At 40.5% G+C, this 18,820-nt stretch overlaps 1 long non-coding RNA gene and 1 pseudogene across 1 annotated transcript in view; both read left to right on the forward strand.

Moving 5' to 3' along the window:
• The window catches only part of LOC147144479 (uncharacterized), a 95,322-nt pseudogene extending 91,636 nt beyond the window's left edge, over window positions 1-3,686 (forward strand).
• The window catches only part of LOC147144478 (uncharacterized), a 109,337-nt gene extending 94,989 nt beyond the window's left edge, over window positions 1-14,348 (forward strand). Inside the window, exons 3-4 of the long non-coding RNA XR_015087468.1 lie at window positions 10,946-11,161; window positions 13,876-14,348. This is a non-coding gene — a long non-coding RNA (uncharacterized LOC147144478). The remainder of the gene's footprint in view (window positions 1-10,945; window positions 11,162-13,875) is intronic.
• The last annotated feature ends 4,472 nt before the right edge of the window (window positions 14,349-18,820 follow it).

An 18,820-nucleotide genomic window follows, 5' to 3' on the forward strand; every position in this document is an offset into this window, starting at 1 on the left:
ACCACAAAAAAAAAACCTCATTATAAACAGAATTGTGTGCACGCCCAATGTGCCGGAACCCAAGCGTAATTTATTTCCAGAAAGTATTAGACAGTCAGTTATAAAGATGATTCATAATTTATCAGGACTAATAGCCACCTGCCTGTGCCACGAGCTGTTATCTGCCGTAAATTATGGGCTCAGAAAAGCCTGTTTTGACAGTATGTGTACCTGTAGAGTGACGGGCTGAAAAAGTATGAATACTAAATGAGAGCATCCGATTTATGTGCTGTGCAGAAAGCTGCTGCATATTTAGTATGATCTGCATGTGGCTTTATTTGACCATCTCCCAGTCTCCATAACGTATCCTCGGGTATACATTGTTTTGTGCATGTGTCATGGCTTTTATCAAGCTTTAAGTGTAAAGATAAAAAGTATCTTTCACTGTTGTAAAATATGTGAATTGAATTAGAGTGTGTATAAAAAAAAAAAAAATACCGTCACGGCGATGATTGATGTGGGTAGAGTGGAACCTTAGTGGTAGAACACAATCGAGTCTGGTACGCTGAGTGACCTGCAATGTGCTTGGATTTCAAACAAGCTTATTGCGATGAATGTTACATCACGATTGTGAAAGTTAAATACTGAAAAGTGTGACGGTAAAACAATTTGATGAGAAATTTGGGTATGCATTTCCATCAAAAGTGCTCAAGGAATGAGGACAATTCAAGAATTCAGATTTTTCCCTTGGTTGCAGCCACCAGCATGATGGCAATTGGGAAATTCAGGACGACTCCCAAATGACCAACCAATTTTTTTTTTTTTGGTCTAAATTCCTAGGCACTGTTGAAAAATAGATTGCGTGTCAAGAACGTAATACTTTATAATTATTGTTTTAACTATTAGCACTAGCAACATCAGCATTGAAGGTCACTAGCAGAGTGGTTTTTGAGGAACTAGGTCTGGGAGACCCCGATCATAGCAGTGGCAGTGAGGAGGCGGTGCTTGTCTTGAAGGGGGAGGAGAAAGATGTGGTGGTCTTATTGTCGAAAAAGGAGGGTAATGGCGCAGGTAACAGCAATAACCACACTGGTAGAGATGTGCGTCAGGCTGCTGTATTGTAGAGTTGATATTTTATATTCTTTATATCACGAAACACATCCCTGGTCACGGCACAGGCTTGATGCCATGATTGCGAGGCAATAAGTTGCAACAAATATAGTATTCACTTTCATCAAATGGAGTGCGAATGATAAGTTGTGTAGCCGATCTCCATGGAAACATCCGCATATAATGTCCGACGTGTTTATCTCACGTCCACAGCGAAAATAAAGAATCGCCTTCCGTGTCCCAATACCTCTGAAGTGTTGGTACACAGTATTCAATTTTTTTCTGTCATTTCCAGTGGACCACCGCCGCTTCCCACTTGAGGATCTTTATGCTGATCTTTGCAATCCTGTCGAGAGGTTTGAGGAAGCCGCTGCTCATTCTTCCACATCATGCCTTGATATTGATTCAGGTATAGATCCCACAAAGGATTGTAGAATAGCTGCAGGACACGTGGCCCGGCCTGGACTGAGCACTTCCTCATTTTCCTCAACAACAGACATTACTGGCAGTCCAAGAGTGTCATCTTGCCATTGATCGTAAAAGTTGAGCTTGTAATCGATGGTAGTATCTAAGAATTTACAATCATCAGTACACTACAGCCGCTTATCAATTACGGGTTCCATAAAGGCCTGCCACCGGCCTCACTTGGCCCAGCCTGGCCTCCGTTGCTTTTCCATTACAACAGGCGCCAATCAATCAGTGCGGGATCAGTTGAACTGTACAAGACTGCACTGCAGTGCCCACTCGCACTGTGTGGGCTTCTGCCACAAAATATCAGACAGCTGAGTTAAAAAGACACTATATTCCGTTCAGATATATTGTGTTTTACAAAAATGGTTATAAGGGTAATCAACCCAAACATATATTTTTCAAGATTATGTTCTATGCAGTCCCACTAGTTGAAACATGGCATTCTGATTGATGTTGCGTTTGTGGAATATGAGCTCAGTAGCAAAATCCACCCGTTTTTAGCTAGCTCAGGGGGGCGGCCATTTTGTCATTTCTGTCGACTGAAAATGACATCACAGTCGCTCGGGGCTCAGATAACGACTAATCATGGTTCAGCTTCGGAAAACAGGTGAGCCGTGATTGGTCGTTATCTGAGCCATGAGCAACTTCAATGTCATCTTCAGTTGACAGAAGTGACAAAAAAAAATTAAATCTTGTAATATCTGTTTTGGTACAGATTTTCTGCCAAAATTAAAAGAGCAAGAAACATTATGTCAACACACTTTATTTGCTTTAGTGGGCCTCATAAAATGTAGTTGACTGGATCTGGCCACCAGGCCTTGAATTTGGGACCGCAGGTCAACCTATGATGTAGGAGTGATGCTACATCTTTTGGAGTACAAATTCGAGTTTGACAAAATTCAATGTTTAAAACATTCAACGTGTCCTATTTTGCTCCTTATTGAACGCTCCAACTTTAGCGTAGCTGCTTGAGTTGTAAATCTTGACTATAGGATCAGGTTTGGAATCAGTCTTGCGGAATGGGTGGCTCATGATAAGGTAAGGCGCGAGGGTGAAAAAACAACGCACTTGTGATTTGTTCGCAACAGAACTAGCAGGACAAGGTGATGAGATTGTGTGTCCTTTTCAATATCATCGTGTATCCTTCCATGGGACATACCGATGGGCGATGTCCGCGTTATCTGTCTCTCTGATACACTTGAGTCAGTGCCTATTTTGCCAGTATTTATGTATATATACTGTATGTATTTATGTTCGGACAGCGAGTCGAGGTGCATTTCCATTCAGTTGTGTGCTCCTCCGTTTATGTGTGTTTATGCATTAAACATGATGTGTCTGATTCTCAAGCTCCAAAATGACTTTGTGGCTAGACTGCCATCAGATACTGTAAGTCCCAAGCCTGAGCAGGGTAAATAAGAAACAAGGTGCCAAGACGAAATTCTCAGGTGGCCTCACAGCTTTGGCCTTAGCTTAAACGTCTCGCCAGACAACATATCCACAGCATAATGAGTTCGAGTCCCTCAGGTATTGGGGTAAATCTAAACACTCAGTCTCACCTATCAGCGTGTGTATTTTTGCGTACGTGTTTGTGAAGGAGGTTCCTCTCCCAAGAGCATTCGGGTAAATCTAAACGAAGCTCATTGGCATAAGAGGATTTGACTTTTTCCTTGTTGTGGTAATGAGCTGTGATAAACACCAGCGAATGAGTTTCATGTTTCATACATACTTGCAATTGATGGAAAACACAGGATTTACATTGCCTTGTTCCCATGGAGATTTCCCACGAGTCTCGATGACTGTGACACAAAATGTGAAACCTTGTTAACACTGTTTCCACGGTAGTTGAAGAACTTTTTTCTCTTAGGCCAATAGCTCAAACGGATCATTGCCATCCATTTAATTTGTAACCAGTATTTGCCTCTTCTCTTTATTTTATTCAGGGACATTTTTTTTTTTTTTGCCACCACTGCCACCGTGTTGTCGTTGCTCTTCTATTTTCACCCGTCTGCTTTTGTGTAACAAAGCTAACAGCTTTTGACATTCCGGCTGATGGCATGAGACGCATGCTGAGTTACAAGTGCGGCTTCAACTGTGACCTGACAGGAGACAAAGAATTGGAGATGTAGATTATCTACAACCATTCACACTCGCATCTGTGAAAATATTACAATCATAACAGTAGATGTTTCTGGACTGGGGAAAAAAAATAAATAAATCCCTGGGTCCCTGCTGAGATGTAAATCAAGCGCCTCCTCGTTCCATGACTGTGCTAACCACCGGACCATGTTCCCTGTGACAGAAATGAATATAGGAATGGGGAAAGTGACTGTTTCTAAAGAATTCTGTTGCTTGCGTGGAATTTTAGCGTCCATTTTAACAAGGCTTTGTTGTGTAGTCAGTTCAAGCAATGAATGAATGGCCTAATTGGCCATGCGCTTCTTGGCAGCAACCGGAAAATGACACTGTTGATTCAGGCTGCAAAAGAAGTCTTGCGACAACACACTGGCGGACAAGCTGCGTTAAAACATTTTACCATAATTTCAAATGTTTCAAGGGGCAATTGTATTTTCATTACATTCATTCACGGCTAACCCAAATGCTGCACTCTAAAAACAGTTGGGTTGAAAATACAATTTTGGGTAAAAAATGGACCTTTCAACTATTTGGGTCAATTTGACAGACCTGCATTGTTTTGTACAAAAATGGCCAAATTTTTGTGCAAAACTACCGTATTTTCCAGACTGTAAGTCGATTTTTTTTCCCATAGTTTGGCCGCGGGTGCGACTTATACTCTGGAGCGACTTATGTGTGAAATTATTAACACATTATTACCGGTATATCATTTCACATGTTATTTTCACATAAAACTGCAAGATGGCGCTCTAGACTAAGTGTCCGGATGGATTCTTTAGAGCAGTTGTCCCCAACCTTTTTTCTGCCACGGACGTATTATCCAGGTCTATACTGTTCACGGCCCGGCCTTGTAACTATTCACTGTCAGCGGGAATCTGGCTAGCAGGCTAGCTTTTGCATTTAATGTTAGCGTTACGCGACGGAGATGCTAGCTTGTGCATTTAATATTAGCTTTATGCGACGGAGACAACTTGGCTTCTGACGGGCGGGTGGGTGCGTTTGGCGTAGTGTAACATAACCATACCGTTCAGCCTGTTGTTGCCTCTATTCTAATTTAATTTTAAATTGTTCATTTGAATTTTAAATGATATGTCTGTTCTTGGTGTTGGATTTTATCGAAAAGAATTCAACCTAAAATGCGACTTATACTCCAGTGCGACTTATATAATTTAGTTGTATTAAGTTCATTTTGTCTTCCTTGTTATCTATATTTTGGTTGGTTCATATATGACAGACAATCGTGATTTTAGGTCGTGATTTTATGTCAGGTAATTAAACGACCTAAATTGTCTGTTATATATGAACCAACCAAAATAATTGTATATCTTTTTTCCTTCTTTATTATGCATTTTATTGCAGAGAGTCAGTGATAGTATAGTGGTACACGCGCCCGAGTTGTGTGCGGGCAGCGTGGGTTCAATTCCCGCTCAGTGTTGGTGTCTGTGTGTGTGCCCTGCTAATAGGGTCGCGTCAGGAAGGGCATCCGGCGTAAAAATGCTTTGCCAAATCAGTGATGCGAATCGAGCATGCACTCGATTCGCTGTGGCGACCCCTCAGGGGAAAAGCCGAAAAGACAACAACATCAATATTATGCATTTTATGGCTGGTGGGACTTGTACTCCAGAGCAACTTATAGTCCAGAAAATACGGAACCCATTTTTCAGAAAGTTAGGTCAAATTGACCCACGTAGTGGATCGGTCCATTTTTTTTAACCCAAATTGGACTCCATGCAGTGCCTACGAGTCGTGGGCCTTCACCCTGATCGTTCTTCGTCCAATCAAATGCGTTTACAAAGTTCTGGTGGGCCGGGACCAGAGCCAGCAGTCTGTTTCTGCCAAGGCAGAAAGCTCTTTGCCCTTGGCAACACATAACAAAAATGCTGATTGGATGACAATACAACCTTCTAAATTATGGATTAATACATATATTATACAGTATATATGGATTCATTTCAGATATCAATACTTTATCTTGACGATCCATACTTAAAATTAAGCACTCAGGATCGTAATATTGATATTTTGGTATCGATCTGCCCATCCCTAGTTGAAGGCAGTCAGGTCGGCCGTCCCTGCCGACGAGGTGTCCCTTATTTATTCTTCCGGGAGTTGGCAACCCTATTTTCAACCCAGCTGTTTTTAGAGTGTGTAAACTTTCTGCGTCATACAATTCGGCACATTTTGTACAGTGACATTTTTTTTTATGAGATTCCAAACTTGCATCTGTAAGTTGTTTCTTTAGTGAGCAAAACCATTACCACCAAAGCCATGTACCACTCTTAATGACATTTTCTTATTTGTCTGTGCGTGCGTGTAGGTGTGTGTGTGCGCGTGTGTGTGTTAATGACTTGCCTTTATCGCTTTTCTCCACAGCCCATTAATCCTGAGTGTGGGACAAGCAGCCATTACATATTTAACCCAGGTCACTTACTGTGTGTGGCAGATAGGTGTTGTCACATTACAGTGTGCGCCCGTAAGAATGGCCTTGGCAACATCGGCGTGAGTGTATGTGTGTGTGTGTATAGTATGCGTGTGTGTTTACACACACAAACATAGCACTGGAATGAAAAGTAACTGTCCAATCAATCTTTTGTAGCAAACTCCCAACAGTTCTGAGCAACCGTGTATGTGCGTATAATGTGTGCGATATGTAAAATCTGACCTAAACCAGCAGCTCAGACATCCCTAATATTATCCTCCCCTACGGAAGCCGCTGGATAAATTCCAGCCCCAGAGAACAGGTGAGGCTCAGACAGCGAATTATACATTTGAGAGCTCGCACACTCCCTCAATAGCTTCCATCTATTTATCTAATTTGATGGACTGAGAATAAGAGTAACTCCTGGCACTGCTTTCCTTTAATCCACGTGACACTCCCGCTGTCACGACACGCGCTGTGTTTCATGCGCATCGAGCTAATCGAGAGCTTCCGTCAAAGCTTACCCCGAGCTCGTAAAATTTCCGGATGGATTTCCCGATGTTCCTCCCGTCTTCGTCACCCTCCGCTTGCTATTTGTTCCCTACGAATGGCTTTAGCAGATCTGGGATTAAAATGGCAGATTTCCATGGTAAAGTAATGTGCATTTGAAATGTCGCGATGACATTAACTTTGGTGTACTGTTCTTTTTTTTAAATTTTTTTTTTTATTTCGTTTTTCTTTTTTTTTTCGTATGTGTTTTTGTTCCTTTAAGTGTGCGCGTGTGCGTGCGAGCAGCTCAAAGGCTGGAGGGCTGTCTAATGTGTTTAGCCACCAAGGGAAATAAAGAGTGAATACTGCTGGTCAGACTAATCACCTGCAAACAGCCTCTCACTTGCGCAGTGTGTTTTAATTTAAGCCACGGATGAGTACACCGGCGCACACACCGATTTGTGCGCATGTACGTAATGCATCCACAATGGACATCTTTTCTCTATGCGGTCAGCAAGCCAGCTCTTGGAGCGTGTTCTCCCTTGCTGGCATCAGCCTAACTACCACAAATCTCACACACACACACACACACACATACACACTAGCCTTTTTTGCCTGCCAGGAGAAAATTCAAGAAATGTGAATTGAAATGAAACAAGCTACTTCTTGCGTACGAAGGTGCCAGTACACATTTATTTATTTGCTCTTCATCCTGCGCAGAGATGCCGGCGTGCTGCCTCTCGTGCCTGAAAGCAAGACGTGAGCCCTGCCACGGATTGATCCGGCAAATGTTTCATTCGCACTCATATTGATAACAATTAGTCCCTTCGGTTAAAATACTGCTACAGGCTGTTTCGGAGCTGCGGGAGGAAGCTCGAGTGCCAAGAGACGGATGAAATTAGGGAATTCACTTCTTGAATTCAAACTAAAATGCTCGGTCTTTTCTTCATCGGACAAGATCCATTGATTGTCAAGACCAAAGGAATGGCTGTGCAATCTTTTTTTTTTTTTTTGACATGGATAAAATATGAATTTGGATGGATAGGGCAGACCTAGGTGGGATCAAAGGATGAGAGGATGCCGGTAGGGCTTCGAAGAGGTGAGGTGAGTTAAGGAGAGGGAACGAACAGACAGTTGCGCAGAGGGTGGGATGAGAAGAGAACTTTGACTGGATTGGATAATTGACGTAGGTAGCAAAAGACAAAGTGCTGGGATATAAAAAGACAGAGGTCAGTATAACATGTAATAGATCTTGAGATATTTATTTTGCTACCACCAAGAATTTTTTTTTTTTTTTTTTTAAAGCAATAAAGCACCTTGACTTATAAAATCTTCCTTGGAAACAGAATTAGCTGGAGCTTAATTTGTTTATGTTTTGCACTGATGTATTATGGCATTAGGCACGGACCAAGTTAAGCAATGTTTCATGATGAAGTCATCTATAAGGACTTGCTGGTGCTCCAAAACTATGAAGTGATTTTACTTCTCACTGCTCTCTCCACTTTTTTTTTTTTTTTTTCGATAGTGAAGCTGTTGCATTGTTTTTCTCATGTAAATGTGTGGCATTGCATTTCACCTGCACCTCTCCGTTTGAAGTCAATAAGCTATGAAGGATGACTCATTTGAAGTAAGTGTTGTTGTAATGCATCCCATTTGAATCGAATGGGTTTCAAAGCATGCGTCCTTTGAAGTCAATATTTACCCCCCTCGGTGGCCACACATCTTAAAGGCAGTCTTCTGAAGTCTAAGCATGTGCCAAATGGGAGGCAATGCTTATTACTAGAGAGCAAAGAATGATTGAATGCATGGCTGAATAATAGTATTTTGGTTGCATGCTTATTAAATAGTGATTTGTGAATGTCCACAGCTTTGTTAGCCTTAAAGGTAAATTAACATAATACAGACTGGTGTTTGGGAAAATATTTGAAGCGAAATGTCACCACATGTTTATCCTCTTGTATTTGAAACAAATCCAACTTGATCTACTCTAATTTCCGGACCACAAAAGGCGCCCGATGAAAAGCCACGCCCGCTAATTTTAACCATCAAAACTAATTTGTACATACTTTGGCCACTTTGTAATAATAGCTGCTGGTCTCCACATTATAACATGGGATACATGCAAAGAAAGATGTCACGCAGGTATATTTTATACAACTTTGATTTAACCGCAATCGTCCAAATTCAAACGATGCCCAACCCCAACCATGGGCCATGTCATCAGAATAGGTAGTGTGCAGTGTATGGGGTTAAAATAATTTCGTTTGCATCACTCACAAATGATCTCCCATCAACAATGCAGCAATTGTATTCTTTGCACACCGGAAAAAAAAAAGTATTTACACAATTTACACAATTACATTTCGTCAGGTGGTTGCACAAAATAAAAGAATTTGAAACCAGATGCATTTTTTTTTTTAAGTAGACTATATCTACTTAAAAAAAAAATGTATCTGGATCCAGATGATGATATTTAGTGCAACCACTTGAAGAAATAAAACCGAGTAAATGATTGTCAGCATTTTTTTCAGTGCCGCAAACGTATAAAAAAAAAAAAAAGTGAATTCAATCATCAATGTTTTTTCACAGATTTGGTCCGTGCCCACCGACAATCACCCGCCAACAACGTATTTAACTGAAAGAACCCTCTCGACTTTTGCCCAAAGTAAACTGGATTGGCTCAAGGTCACTCACAACCCTATTTAAGAACAAGTGACAGACAACATGTTTTTTCTTCTCCAATACGAGCTTGCATTTCAACCAAAGTCGAATTAAATCAGAGTTTCTCCACGCACAGCTCTCTTTTTCTTCCGGAACTTTTAGACTCGAAAACTCCTTGCGTCTCGTGTGCGAATGCGAATGAGCTTGTTTGTATCTGTGTATTTTGGCTGGTCAAGCAACCAGCAGTTGGTGTGTGTAATCCCCATTGTTACTGAAATGCCACTCCTGTTGTTAGGGAAGATTTATGTATTGTGTCCAGGGACGGAGTCGGAATGCCAGTTTATTGTTGTTGTTGTGTGTGTGTGTCCATGTGCGTGCGTGTGTATGATTAATAAATTACACAAGGGAATAGAGTTCGAATATATCCTTGTTTAGGAGTTGCTGTCAGACTGACCCGACATTGTTCTTGTGGTAATTGATTAATAGTGCAGTATATGGTCAATTTATTCTCTATTTGTAGACAATTATAAACAGTTTGTAAGGAATATAATTTAAATTTGAGAACCAGAACCTCTGAGCCTCATGCAACATACGCAGTGGTTCCTCATTCGAGTCAAACGTAATTCACCATTGATTTGTTTGGATTTTAAATACTTTCGCATTGTAGGAAATTTTGCCAACATGTTGACTATTTTCCCGGTGTTGTTTTAAGTAACATTTTGTTATAGTATTTTTCCATAGTAATTTGGCAAAACTTTATCGATACCCTTTACAGTATATCCTCGGCTCTGTGGCTGGTTTTTTTTTGTTTTGTTTTTTTTCAGTTTCCCGGACAGGGTGAGCGTACATATGGGCGGAGCCTCATACCTCGCACCTGCTGGGAGTTTATAAGATCAACAGTGGCAGAGAAGCGACAGCGGGTTATTACCTTGCTAGCTGGTGTTTTCACTTTTTTTGTTTTTTTGTTGTAAATTTGCAGTGTTCCAGTACATTACTTTTTCCAGTTGGCCTCAGGCGTACTCTTTGTGTTACTTTACCCTCTATTAAAAATCAGTTAATTGTGCTTTTCTGTTGTTTGATTGTGTTTATTTATTTTTTATTTGCATCTCCTTTCCTCCGCGGCTCCGTCCATCATCTTTCGTAATAGTTATTTTGATTGTTCATATTGTTGATCATAATGTCCTCGTAATTGTTTTCTTAATGCATTCTGCTACTTTTGTAATTTGCGCTGCTTGAGTTCATTATAAACTGCTTTATTGTTTATTGTGATCTCGTTTTCTTTGCGATCCTTTATTTGTCACCGCGGCCTGACAAATGTGGGCTGTATTCCTTTAATTGATCGAGGCTTGTAAGTATTTCATCCCCTATCAAACAGAAGTCAATAATTCTGCGCGCAGATTGTCATTATCACTTGAAGAATGTAATCATAATTTAAAGTGATGTCTTTTTAACACAAAAAAAGACCACTGAATCGTCCACCTCGATTACAAATGCTTCACCGCCATTGGCGGCACCAGATGGCCGTGATGATGACCCAAAACATATCTTTTATAAAAAAAAAAAAAAAAAAAAAAAAGATTAGCTGCTTCCCACCCAATTACTGAAGTCAAGTCTTTTCTACTTGTTTTGTTCTTTTATATTACAGCGCTATGTGCATATGTGCCTTTTCCTTCCCATCCGCAGTCTACTAATGAAATGGCACCAATAAAGGAAAAGACAGTGATGTCACCGGCCACTTTCAATTGGAGGAGAAACAAGAGGCCATCAAAAAGAATCAAGATCTAAGAAATGAAGAGAAAATAATGAAGTGCCACAGATGAGAAAAGACAGGACGGGAAGATGATAAGAGGACAATGGAAAGAAATCAAATGTGACAGAAGAGCCGCCGGTGGAAAGGAGGTAACAATGATTTCTGCGAAACACTGGCCAGAGGGAACACTTGTTTCAGTAGACTCGTCTTCCTGCTATGCAGCTGTTATCACTGTTTGCCTTTTTAAATGGATGAAATTGTCACAGTGCTGTGTGGTTTGCCTCTCTGGTTTCAAGCCTTCACCGTGTCGGACATAAAATCGAGTGCAGTGGCGTGGCAGTTCGGAACATATGGAAGGTTAAATTGTTCCATAAAGTAACGTCATAGATCCTCACATTGATTCCCTTGTAGCGGAGAAGGACAATACATTAGGTACAGTCGCTTTGTGTGCTTGCATTTTCCATTTTTTATTTATTTTTTTGCTCCCTAGGGAAGTGATTGCTGAGAAGAAAAAGCGGATGATGACCATTGAAGTAAAAGCGCAAAATCACGGGAAAATACGAGGGCGGTGCATGTGTAATCAACTTGGCGAACCAGTACAAGTGTACACCTTCTACAATTTGTACTATACTCGAACTGTTGGGCTGTCTCGCTACTTCCACGAGTTCCCCCAGCACAGGCATTGCAGACCGATTGTCTGTAGGCAGTCCTTTTATTCAAGACTCTGCCGCGCTACAAAATAGACACAAGGCCACAACAAATGGCAAAACCGAAAACATCCCCACAAAATGGAGTGAAGCTTCATCTGTCTAGTACTATTCTGATTCGGAAAAACCTTTGACATTACTCTCAAACTTTTCCGTGAGGGGAAAAAAAAAATGTCAGAGCTATTTATTTGATACTTTTCTGTTTGTTTTTCAATGTTGTCAACGAAGGAGAAAAAAAACAATAATAATGTACCAGATGACTTGAATATTTGGTGGGCTACTTGTGGTTGTAGCTTTTTAGAGACTAATGTGTATACTATGTATCCATTTGTCTGGTGATAAGGCAGAGAAGGAGAAGGATGCCCATGCCAAGAGGGAGGTCAAGGCACCAGCTCATTTCTCTTTGTAGACACTTGCGTTTATCAGTCTCGAAAGCATGAATCACACGCCCTCCGGGTAGAATGCTGAGAGCATGTGTCTTTGTTTTTATGTGTTTCTGAACTGGATGGAGGACTTGGCAAATAGTCGAACAACACGAACCGATTGAAGCACAAAGGAAGATGGATTGATGGATGGATGGATGGATGGATGGAATCAAAGCTTTACACCATAAATAAACAGTTTTTATTTCTAATTCTAAAAAGGTACAAACTTTGATGTAACCATATATCTGAAATAGCTCTTGTTATCAATAACAGCGGTTCACATATAGCTGGACTTTCATGCAGCTGGTCCGGTCTGTTTTCATTCAAAGTGCCAGTCACCATCGATTTCAGCCCAGTGTGCCTTTCGCTTCAGCACTGTCATGACTCAGAACACAATATGTAGTATTGAGTTGTGTAATTTATCTAAACAATGACATTCTCATCTACGTTGCCTCTTTGCAATGATTGTGGACACACATGAACGTAGTTTAAATGAAAAAAAAAAAGGGCAGAGTGAGTGTATGACAAGCGTTCAAAATCCTTGACGTGCAACATCTTGAGCATCTTTTACACATTGCGATAAATGAAACTTTACTTTGAGAAGACATCGGGAGACGGATCAGCAAGAGATTGCTATCGCTGTGCGTATGTGTGCGCGTGTATACTTTTATGTATTTATTTATTTAACATCAGAGTGTGTATGCCACATCAAGGCAGCCGGGCCTGAACCTGTGACAACAGCACAGTTGGTTGAGCACATAAAGCTGCCGAGCTGTCAGTTTGATGTCTGAATTACAGAGCGTGCACATCTGCACTAGTCAACCTGCAGTTAATCTCAGCATCTGTACATGTACACTCTACAGTTGACTGGATAGGAAGACATAATGCTTAGAAAGTCCCTAGTGCTGATATATGAGCATGATATTCTGGAACATTTATTCCAAAACAGGCGAGAGAGTTTGGATTGTACTGCACTGCCGGTTTGCTCTTCTCCGTCATTTGATTTCACTCATTCACACTGACAAATCAAACGGAACGCGGTCATACCAAAAAACATGGGGGGGGGAAATATGTCTTAAATATCATACAAACGTTTGGACATTGATGACACAAGACCTTATTTGACATTTTACATGACTTTTTCTCAAAATTGACTGATAATGAAAACGGCAAACATTTTTTACAATGACTTTTTCCCTTTTCTTCTGCAAATAAAAAATCATTTGAATGCAATCCAGCCAGCATCCGAATTAATTTGGACTTTACTACACAACACAGAGACATAAGTAAGATAAATAAGAACACTTTCAACATTTTTTCATGTAGCTGTTTACAGAATTTGCCAAAGAGTTAATAGTTTAAAATAGTGAGGGTCTGAGACAAATGAATTCCCTTGACATTACTTTCAATGGAATTTTTTCTTCTTCTTCTTCTTCCCCTGTTTTAAAAATTTTTTTTTATTTGAAGAACTTGAAAGTCAGCCAGCATCCACCGGAATGGTTAGCATTTATTTTGGAGGTTCCAGTCTCATTTCTCTGGGCTGTGATCACCTGCACTGCTCAGCAAGCGATAACAATTAACATGCACACTCACACTGTTGAATGTCAGCCTGTGCGGCTAAAAGGCTCATGAGAATGCAAACACGTCGCATAACTTTAAAACACTGACAAGTGCATGTTTACACACTTTCAATGGCTTGATTGTTCTCCCTTTTATCTGATGTTTCAACAGCCGGGCAATTGTCCCTAGAATGCTTGCGGTGAGATTACTCATTCCATGATGTGAGCTGGATAGAGGAACCTCCTTTGGCCTTCAACAATTGCGGTTGGAATGTTAACTTAAAAGTGAGAGTGGGAGAAAGACTACCTGAGGACAAGATGCAACTGATATGACAAAACAAGGAGAGATGAAATCTAAGCAGTGGATCTGCCGGACGGATACCAACATTCCTCTGTGTTGTCTGGAATGAATATATACCGTCTAAACATTTAACATTGTCAACTGCATCAACTCTGTAAAGCGCTGCGCTTATAAAGACTCATTTCTCCCTTTTGTGAACCGAGCTGTAAATTGCTGTGACAAACTCGTAAATCCATGAAAACATCACTTGGAGGAAAATGGTGTTCTGTTTGTTTTCGCTATACACTGTAGCTTGGCGGAAATTGGCTTGCAAGCAAAGGCATGCATCCGAAATATCTTTGAAATATTTTTGTTTATTAAACAACAATTTATTGATATGCAGGCAATAACAATAACAAAAATTCGGTGACGTAATGTGACAAATCAATATTCCTCACATGTTAAAACTGTAACGTGGAGTAGAAGCACAACACCACTATATAACTATGGACGACCACAATAACAAAATACAACAAATCTTACATATTCTTGTTAGCTTCGTTCACTTAGATGTAAAAAAAAAAAATGTCAGCATACTGACACTAAATGAGCCAGAAAAGCAAACATTTGCATGACCAATCACTGCTCAGCTTGCGAATGTCATCATGACCAAACGTAGAAAACTCCGAAAATAGGTGAGCCGTGATTGGTCGTTACCTGAGCCCTGAGTAACTCCGATGTCATTTCCAGTCGACAGCAAGTGGCAAAATTGCCGCCCCTGAGACGGATGAAAACGGGCGGACTTTGTCCATATTGCGTAAATGCAACATTAATCCGAATGCCGTGTTTACACTCGTAGGGCCGCATCGAACACAATGTTGTAATGAAAATGTTTGACTTGACTTCAACTTTAATATTCCATGTACTTCTTCTTATATTGTGGAACACCATTCATTTTAGGAATTGGGTAGATCCACTTTACTGGAACACTGGTAACAATCTCTGTCTGACCTCCTGACACTGGATGTGTGAAGAAATGCAGATATAATTAAATCTTATCTCTTCTCTTGGTGCTTCCGGGGATTTAATTGCAGTCAACGGTGTGTGATTCCATGAAGATTTTCACCTATTTTTGCTTCATATTTTAATTATGTTAGATAGACAGTCTGTACTATGAATTCTTTGACAGAGTCAAAAATTAGCCAACTTTGTTGAATGCCACTGAATGAACTCGAGCTTAAATGTTATAAAGAAATGTGATATGATAGTGTTTAAAATGCAAGTTCACCTTGAGAGCTTCAGCACACTTTTTGTACAGTGTGACTTTTAAGAGCGAAGTTAATGTAGTTAGTGAATTATTCATGTATTCACTTTCTCAATGGCAACATTTCAGAGTTATGAGTAATTACAAGAATAGTTAACTCACTTGTCCTTATCATCGCACGTGATATTGAAAGGGTTCTTTTAATTTGGCCAAAAGGTTGACAGTTAAAAGTCACAGCTAATAAATTATGCATTTGTAACGACCTAATCGGGTATGGAGGAGGAGCATCGTTTTGGATTTAAAAGCATTTGCACTTGGGGTTGACTTCGCTTCTGTTGGCAGCTTGAACCATTTGCATGCCGCATAACAGCTAAATGCTGCTTCACCATGTTTGCTTTGAACTCTGGCTCCACGAATTGAACCGAGTCTGCAGACCACAGAGCCCTCATTTGCCCCATAGTCAAAAAGTTCTGGGTTCCAAATCCCAGCTCGGGTCTTTCTGTGCGGTTTGCAGGTTTTAAATTCACCGTACTTGCGTTGGGTTTCTCTGGGTACTCCAGCTTCCACTCCCCAAAAATACACGGTAGGTAACTGGAAGCTCCTCAACAGGTGTGATTGTAAATGTGATCATTTGTCTCTCTATATGAGATTGACATCTGTCTCACTGATTGAGATGATTTCCTTTCTTAATTATCTCTTTAAAGTAAAACAGATAAAAGCAGAATAGTTATTCAATAGATCTATGAGAGAGGAAATTAAAAAAAAAAAAAGCGTATGACTGCATTTGAATTGCTGCATTCACTGTCAATGACAATTATTTTTTTGACTAAAAAAGGCGTATCAATGGCTTCAAAGTCAGTCTTGAAGCCAAACATCTCATCATGCATCAGGCGTTTCTGTGTTCTGAAAATGCAGCCACCCCTGACCTCGGATTGGTATGCAGTTAACGCAGTCGTTGACAGTCACTAATGCATTCACGCTTGTTTTCCTTCACACAGCGGAAATTTCAATCATATCCTCAAAGCCTGAGTTGGAGACTCTCCCGCGTTTCATCCTCTTGTATTCAAATTAGGTTTCTAACTCAACAATACGCAACACGTTGACACACATTCAAGGCAAAGACAAGCATCCAATATTAGAGAGATTCAAATATAAACAACTTCCACAGTCCTATGTTAGTGAATTTTTTTTTTTTTTTCTTCTGCCTATATGTATTTTGGACTGTGTTTTTCCGGTGCTTTTTTGTTGACTGAATGAAGCTGTGATCCATCATTTAAATTCCATGTGAATTGTGCTCCCTGGCGAATTTTCTGTCCCAGAGCTATAGTTGTGCAAAAGGCAGACAACAAAAGATGACGGGATGCCATCGATTATGAGAAACACAGTTGCTCTAGCTACCGGAGGGATTTCAATTCATATCTTCATATCGTCAGCATTCCAGCAGTTCTCATTAGTAAAGCCCCAAAAAATCCCTGCATACCATCATTGTTTCCATTTTCCCACTTTAACCTTAATTACATTCCAGACATTTCTATGCAGTTCGAAAGAAGGCCCCGTTGAACATTGAACATGGATGAACAAGAACAGAAAATGTCATCTCAAATCTAAAATAGGTTTCCAAATGTTGTACGGGCATACTAGTCTGGTGTCGAAATGTGTGTCCATAAATCTTATGCGAACGCATGACTTTGTCGCTTGACAAGCATGAGTTTGTATTTCCGCTTTGATTTCCTTTCCGTCCCGCTCTGCGCCATCCTGTTATCTGGAAATGTTAGCCGATGAGCAGCCAAATCTCCAGTAGTGCAAATCTACCCCAAGGGACTTCTGACACCTTGTTACCATAGCGCACGTAGAGCAGCATATGAAGCGTCCTCTCCGCATGGCATCCTCTTTGAACGAGGAGGGAGACAAACAGAATAAAGAGACAAGAGAATGGGACAAGAGGGAAGGCAACATTGTTTAGCGTGATGAAAAGAGAAAAGTAGATGCTTGAAGCATCCATTTATCACATACACATTTAGGCCCCAAAGGGATTTGAAGACCAGACTTTGCGTCTCTTCTCTTTGTCTTTACTTTCTTGCTGTCTTTGTTCAGTTAATTTAAATAAGTAAATAAATATATAGACCCCCTCCGTCCATTTTCTATAACGTTTGCCCTTATCAAGACTGGAGCATCTGCCGTCTGATTTTTTTGGGGTCGAGAGGTGAGGCAAAACCTGGATGGACTGGTCACCAATCAATCACAGTGCTAGCAGTGATTCCCAATCAAATTGTGTCATGAGAGAGCATCGGCTGTGCTTGCCAGAAATGATCCATTTTCACTTAATCCATTCATACAAAATGGCCTCTTGTGGGTGTATCAGCTTTGTGTTTGTGGGTGGCCAAGATTTCCTACTGAGCAAGTAAATTTGTGAATGAATTGAGACAAAGATTTTTTTTTTGTCAGTACAGTAGTTCCTTGAGATATGATTGACCCGTGTTACGGGTTTTTCAAGATACATACATGCTGTCGGTGGGCCATGTTTTTTTTGCTTTGACTTGCCAAACTTGAGATGCGAGCACAGTATGGTGGTAGGTGAATACATTTTCTTCACAAGAAGCACACACAGTTGGCAGATAATAATCAATTCGTCAAAAAAGATGTGTTAAATTATTCCGACTCTCAACAGCTGAAAGTTACAGTCAAACTTAACATCAAACAAAGAGAAGTGCAATTGTGTATTCATAACAACTACATAGCCTCCCCTAGCTTAATGCTAACGTACAGTAGAAAACACCATCGGTTGAACAGGCTAACAATTAGCATCTATGTGGCAGTGTTGTTATGCTTTGTTGTGTGAAAGTCAACCGAAAACACATTTTATTTTCAAGAATATGTTCCCAGAAGTCCCACTAGTTGAAACACGGCATTCTGATTAGTTTTGCGTTTTTGGAATATAAAGTAAGCAGCAAAATGCGCTCGTTTTTAGCCATCTCTGGGGGCGGCCATTTTGTCTTCTGTCGACGGAAAATGACATCGCAACTGCTCACAATGACCAATCACGGCTGACCTGTTTTCTGAATCCGATCTGTGATTGGTCGTTGTGAGCAGTTGTGATGTCATTATCAGTCGACAGAAGACAAAATGCCCCCCCCCCCACCTCAGAGATGGCTAAAAACGAGTGGATTAACACTTCCACAAACGCAATATTTAACAGAATGCCCTGTTTCAACTAGTGGGCTTGCATAGAACATATTCTTGAAAAAATTTAAATAAAGGTTTGCGTTGACTTCCCACTTTAAGCAACACAAGGGTGGAGCAACACATTAAGTGTTGGTGTAGAAAGGGTTAAAAAGAAAAAAAAAAACAATCAAATGGTAGGATTATAATGACATTCCTGTCTGGCAAAAAATTCTGTGAGACTGCTTCCGACAAGCCCCCGCCGGTCATACACGACTTTTTTCCCCCCTGTTTAAACCAATGATGGATTCACATATACACAGAAGTGTGGGGAGTAAAAAGGCAAAAGAGGCACGTCAGGGAAAGGAGAGATAAGCAGGCGGAGACACACAGTGAAGGGAGAGCAGCAGAGCA

This window comes from Filicampus tigris, chromosome 7, assembly GCF_054856515.1.
Source record: "Filicampus tigris isolate MCC_2025a chromosome 7, RoL_Ftig_1.0, whole genome shotgun sequence".
Lineage (NCBI taxonomy): Eukaryota > Metazoa > Chordata > Actinopteri > Syngnathiformes > Syngnathidae > Filicampus > Filicampus tigris.